This window comes from Quercus lobata, chromosome 1 (genome assembly GCF_001633185.2).
Source record: "Quercus lobata isolate SW786 chromosome 1, ValleyOak3.0 Primary Assembly, whole genome shotgun sequence".
Classification (NCBI taxonomy): domain Eukaryota; kingdom Viridiplantae; phylum Streptophyta; class Magnoliopsida; order Fagales; family Fagaceae; genus Quercus; species Quercus lobata.
In genome coordinates, this window is record NC_044904.1 from 48,836,767 (window position 1) to 48,843,572 (window position 6,806).

At 34.6% G+C, this 6,806-nt stretch overlaps 1 long non-coding RNA gene across 1 annotated transcript; it reads left to right on the forward strand.

The window, feature by feature from the left end:
* Nucleotides 1–5,144: 5,144 nt before the first annotated feature.
* LOC115991506 lies at nucleotides 5,145–6,557 on the forward strand. Its single transcript, XR_004092216.1, has 2 exons — nucleotides 5,145–5,701; nucleotides 5,861–6,557. It is a non-coding gene; the product is annotated as an uncharacterized LOC115991506 (long non-coding RNA).
* Nucleotides 6,558–6,806: the final 249 nt, after the last annotated feature.

Sequence of the window (6,806 nt, forward strand, 5' to 3'; positions counted from 1 at the left end):
CCAACTTTTGCTGCAGAAATGACTTTTCTTAACTTTCTATTGTGCAGTAAAGTTTTCTGTACTTTTTTGCAACGTGAATGACTATTCTCCATTTTCTACTAAAGAAATATTTCTCTGCTTCTTGTACAAAGCTTTGAAATCCAAAGAAAATACCCATCAAGCAAAATGTTAGTTTACAAGGGTTAGCATACATATTCTCATGCACGCACACACACACACACACACACACACATATATATATATATGTATGTATGTATGGTAGGATTAGTTAAAGCAAAAAAATTAGTACACGTGTCAGCGAATAATATATAAAGTTTCTACATGCATAATCATGAATCATAATATATAAATATTTCTCTGCTTCTTGTACAAAGCTTTGAAATCCAAAGAAAATACCCATCAAGCAAAATGTTAGTTTACAAGGGTTAGCATACATATTCTCACGCACGCACACACACACACACACACACACACATATATATATATGTATGTATGGTAGGATTAGTTAAAGCAAAACAAATTAGTACACGTGTCAGCGAATAATATATAAAGTTTCTACATGCATAATCATGAATCAGAAGAAAAATGTTCTCAGTAGGATGTTGACTAAGAGACCTCAACTCCAACTCACATAGCCTTGTTACCCGATTAAGCTACAAAGTTGAGTGTTTTGGAATGTGATTCAGAATATTCATCCTTTGGAGATTGCAAAGAGTGTGCTTTGGTGTTTTCTGAGGAAGGGAGAGGATTCCTGATGATGCATGCTATACTCTCCTACTGAATATACTCTACTTTCTCTCTTCTCTCAAATGTCACTTTCTTTTTCTTTTCTCCGTTCTTTCCCTTTCAACTCACTATTCAGATTTCCTTGGTTACTATGTTGTTTTTGTTCTCATATTCATGGGTATTGTTCCTATTTATACCACAACTCAATCCATGCTCTTTTCCCCTTTTACCCTTATTTTCACCAACCATTTTGACTGTTGTAGGCACTAAGCCAACACCCACAATGTACTAGCCACTATCTTCTGATTGTGTACAAGTGGGTTCAATCCCACTAAGGAGTCCCAGTATATTCCTTACTACAAATAGCCTCCCCATTTTGGGTAAAGGCCATTTGCCACAAAACCACCTCACATCCCTTTCCCTAAAATGGTAAAGGCCTCCATTAATTCTCTTTGTCCTCATCCTCTAGTGTGCATTAGATGGTTCCCACCTACTCATTTCGCATTTTTTGGTAAAGATGCTTTTCCAACAAAGTATATTCCCAAAAGTGGTCTCGGTAGGATACCAAATCTAGGTCATTTCCCCCCTCCACCAAACCACACCCTTTTCACCTTGTTGGCCATAGGCCCTACTCCCCTTGCATGGTTGGGATGCAAAGGGGCAAAACCCAAACCTTACCTTACTGACCTGCCTTTCTACTCTTGTCTTTTCTCTGATTTTGGTTTCTTTCTCCTTCACGTGTTGTCTACCACTGCTGCTTTTGTTTTCTTTCATCGTGTCTCTTGCTGGGGATAGGTTTGGCTTCTCTTGCTCTTATCCTTTTATACAAAAGGATTTGGGCCTTTATGGGCCAAATATTCTTTATTGGATCAAAATGGTTTTGGACCCAATTTGCTCCAATCTACCAAGAAGTCATTTTTGCAGAAGACATGTGTTGAGCTTTTCATCTCTAACTCTTTTCTATCCATAGAAGTGTCCAAGGAAGTTTGGGCTTTTCTCCATTCTTCTATTTCTTTTATACAAAAAGGTTTGGAACTAGTGGAATTTGGTGGGTGACACTTGGCTCATATGTGTCCATGTGTTTGGATTTAAATGCCCATGGGGTGTGAATGCAATTACCAAATTGCCTTCCCTTAATACGCATTTACTGAAATGTCATTATGTACATTGGGCTTAAATTCTCTACTCCTTAAGGCCCGAATTCATTGGGTCTTGGGTTTTACTTCTTGACCTAATATGTTTGCAATTTTGGGCATCACCAAAGATAAAACACAATCTATACTTGCGTGTATTAATCGAAGCAAATGTAGATTTTCATAGAAACAAGAGAGGAGATCTCTCCGATCTCTAAGAAAAATACAATAACAAAGAAGACATTATTGAAGAGGAAGTTTCTTAAAAAATTCTGGTCTAGTGAAGATCAAAATTCCTTGAGAGTTTCAATAACTTCTACAATGTTAAAGGGAAAAAAAAAAAGAGGGGGGGGGGGGGGTGTTTGAATGATGGATGTTCCCCTCTATTTATAGAGATGTTTTTGACCTGAAAATAAGTTAGCTTATAACATCAACTAAAAAACGTAGTTGGGAAGTCCTAAAAAAAAGCGATTTGGATAGGAATTGAGCTGAATTTTTAGATTTCAATATGCTTCAGAGTTCTAACCATATCTCTTTACTAAAAAAAATCTGATTGAGCTGAAACTTGGATAGTGGGAAGAAAAAGTAATTCCCTACAATTTTTCCAAAAATAGCCTAGTCCAAATTCTGAAGTTTACTATGCCAAAATTGTCCCGCAGCTTGAGTTTGAAAACTTCTACTTTATATGTACGTTTTTGAAGTGCTTTTTAAGCTTAAAACTGTATTTGGATGAATCTTTAATGTATTTTCATAATAAAGCATATTCTAAAGTGATAGTTAGTATTTTAAAAATAATTATCTTGAAGATAATTACTTTAAAATTCTATTACCTACCGTGTTTGAATCTTATCAGCTCACTTATTTTAATCCCATGCAACAAATTAATTTTTTTAAGAAAGACTATACCAATCAAAAAATTCATTTAATTAATTTTAATTAGTAACCAATCAAAAATAATTTTCATTCAGATAAAAAAAATTTTAATTTTCATTAATCATGTGTGACAGGCTCCACCCAATTAATATGCATGCTAACTATTGAAAGTTGATCTTGTGATATCTTTCAATCCAACTGTCCGATTGAGAAACCAAATGTACCAATGTGATCTTTGATACCTCAAGATCATTTTTATGATCTATGATGAGTAAGTTAGTGACTAAAATGCAACCATGGTTTTTGGGTACATAAAATGACCATCTTGCTCTCTTTCAAGATTAAATTATGGATACAAAATAGAGTGTTTACACCAAAAAAACAAATATTCGCTCCAAATCCCTCTCTCCTCTCCCTCTCAAATAAGAGATTTAAGTACCTTTTTTCACTCTTTTTCATCTAGCCCTCTCCTCCCAATCAAAGCATCACTACACTGTCAAGGATTTTGTAACTCAATAAAATAGTATGTAGTTTCGAATGGAGACATCAATATTCAATTTCCTCCATCCTCCACTTACAATGTATTAAATTTTTTTTTTACTATACTTGAATTTTTTGTTTTTGGTTAAGAACTCAACGGAAAACCTTTTGTTAGATATTATGAGCCTGAGCCTAAGCCCAAACTAATATTCTCTTTTCCTTGCTGCGGATCATCAAAGGAATCATACTTAAAAAAAATAATAATAATAAAATAAATAAATAAATAAATCAAGGCATTATTTGGCAATTTTTTCCTTCTTTTTTGTACCCGCTACCAAGTATTAAAATTTGAGTTATATAGAAGGTAGGTCCTCAGCTCAAAGTTATTTTCCTCTCAGATCTGGCCACTTTGGGGCGAAAGGGAAAATGGGCCAAAAGTAACTTTTGGTCTCCTCACCCACACTTTCCTGAACTAGGACAAGGAATTTTGTCCCCTCTCCTCAATTTTACTGACTTTTCCTTCACTCTTCTCTTCCCACGGATAGCAGACATAGCTTGACATGAAATTTGATAAGATATTGCAAATCCAAACCCAACCCTAGAAGAAAAGTGACCAGTTTGGCCAACCCAATTTGACTTGTTGAATACTTTTTCATGCTTAAAACTTGCTTCAAATCATGAACAATAATTCTAGGTACACACCATTTTAGGGGAAAATGGATTTGTGCCCCTAATTTCAAAACTATGTAGTAAAATGCCCATGTTTTGAAACTATTTAGCAAAATGCCACTGTCTTTGAAACTCAATTTTGACAAAATCAAATTTTGTGTAAAACTTGATATCCTCAAAATTGAGTTATGTGTATATTTTTAGGTGTAACTCGACATTAACAATGTTGAGTTCCACTTAAATTTTCAAAAAAATTTAAGTGGCAAAATATGCATAAAATTCGACATTGCTAATGTCGATTTTCATATATAACTCGATTTTATTAAAATTGAGTTTAAAAAACAGGGGTATTTTGTTTTATAGTTTTAAAATATGGGTATTTTGCTGCATAGTTTGTAAATTAGGGGCAAATGCCCATTTTCCTCCTTTTTATTCACTTTTTCCCACAATTCTCTTTTATGATTGATCATGAGTGGTGAAGAAAAAGTTATGAGGTCTAATATAAAAAGTGGCATGCATCCAATAATGGTTTGTCACATAAAATAGTTGTGAAAAAAGATGTGGCAAAAATTGTGATTCTAAAATAACTCAATCATGAAATAATCACAACCTAAGCCTTGAAAGGAAGAAAAATCAAAGAATATTAGTTGATGATGTTTAAATCAACTTTGGGCTGCATTACATCAATGTCAATTCCAAACTGTGCGTTCTTGCTTTTGCAAGTTTTTCAAAGTTGATATGAAACTTGTGACCACTGATTTTCAGTATCATTAGTTGCTCAATAAAAAAAATATAAAATTACAAAATCATTTTAAAAGGTTTCAAATCACATACGCCCTTAGGATTCCCCACCCCTTTTTTTTTGGGTCCTTTGGTAACTACCAAGTGCCGAAGTTTGAGTTATAATATAGTGTTAGGTCTTTTTTTTTTTTTTTGGCTAAATTATAAAGTAGCTTCTTTTTTGTTTATGTAAATATGCAATAAAGTAGGTCCTTGATTCAAAGTTGTTTTATCATGTAAGAGTAAGAGCAAAGTTTTTTAAAATTTGAAAGATATATATGAGAATGAGATAACAAATGAATGAATAAAAACATTCTGGGACTGGGCCTCCATATCATAATAAGGTCAGAAATTTAACCCATGTGAATACACATACCCGACCCAAATGTGAGACTTTGGTGGAGACAAAGTGTGGACAACCCTATTGTAGAACCACAAAAACCCTCTCTATCAACGCACCTTAAGCTGACACTACAAGAGGGTGTGAACAGTAGCCTTGCCCTTACAATCCGTAGTGAGTAGTGACTTCACATAATGTGACATTCACACAAATAGATTAGAAGGTCCTACATTCCCTCAAGTTTAAGTTAAGACTCTTCACCACCACCACAGTCACAGTGCCAAAGTGCAACTAAAGAAGGACAAACAACAAAAACTCTCATCAATAAAAATTCCCCCAAACCCAAAAGCCATTTTCCAACCCTCAAAATATGCAGCAGCAATAATGGAAAACCCATTTAAATACTCCACAATTTAACACCACCTAAAGCAGCTCATCACCCCAAATTCAAAGCCTCCTTCATACTTATTTATGATACGCCACCAAATCAAAAAAGAAAAAACCTGTCTAAAAAAATAGCAAGATCCATCTCTCACAGAATCACACTCACACCCTTCCTGAAATTCTCATATACTGATTTAATCAAAACACAAACCCAACAAGACCCATTTTAAGAACCATCATGTCTGCTTCTGGGGTCACTCTCTCTCTCATATTGCTGCTGTGTTTAGCTAATGCGGTCAACTACAGTGAAGCCCATGTGAGTATATTGTCAAATAAATGTCTTTTTTTATTTTTTTACTCAAAAATCCCAAGGCTTGATTTTTCATAGATCCCTTAAGTTTTCTTCTGAAATTTGTTATGATTTTTTTTTTGCGGGTATTGTTTGAATTGAAAAGTTTGTTTCTTGATTTTGGAGATTAATGGGTCTGAGACTGAGATGATGGTGCCAATGGTGGAGTCAGGAAGGATGGAGAAGATGATGACGGTGATGAATGATAGCAGAAGGAGGTTAGGGAGCTTCCAGATATGTGCACTATGCACTTGCTGTGGTGGGGCCAAAGGTCTTTGCTTGCCATCTCCTTGTTGCTATGCCATCAATTGCAACATTCCCAACAGGCCTTTTGGCTTTTGCTCTTTCACTCCCAAGACCTGTAATTGCTTTGGATGCCATCTCTAACTCTCTCTCTCTCTCTCTCTCATTCCATTCTATATAATTTCATAATTTAGTTACATTGTTTAATTTAAGGCTCAAGTTGAGGCTGTTGGGAGTGTGGATGGGAAGAATATCTGTTCTTCATTTGTTTGTTTATAACTTTTACAAATATATTATTGTTGGGGGAAGGGAGGTTTTGGCTATTTCCAGGTTAGTTTCTTGCTAGTTCTAGTGGGATTTGTCAATGATTTTTGCAGGAAGTAGCAATGCCTGATGCCATATTTTAGCTTTTTTATGTGAGGGGGTACTTGAGGAAACATCGTCCTTGTTAGTGGAGCAGCTATGGGGTTTATGATCATTTTATTACCTTTCAAAGAATATATTAATGTAAGTGCTCAGTAGGGCTATTGTGTTACTCATGACTAAGGATTAAGATATAAATTTTGTCTATTATTTTAAACTGTTGTGTATTTGCTTGTTCAATTATTTGTTTATTGTACTAGTGGATGCTATACATATTACAACGTGTAGGAAAATTTTTAATTCAAATATGCTTTAGTTTTTTATAATCGTCAAATATGCTTTAGTGTTACTCCACTGGAGTCCACCAATATCTCTTTTTTATTTTTTAATCCTCTTACGCTTTGGCAATAAAGCCCTTTCATTCAATTGAATTACTAGACTAGAAGGAATGCAGACCTTACAATCC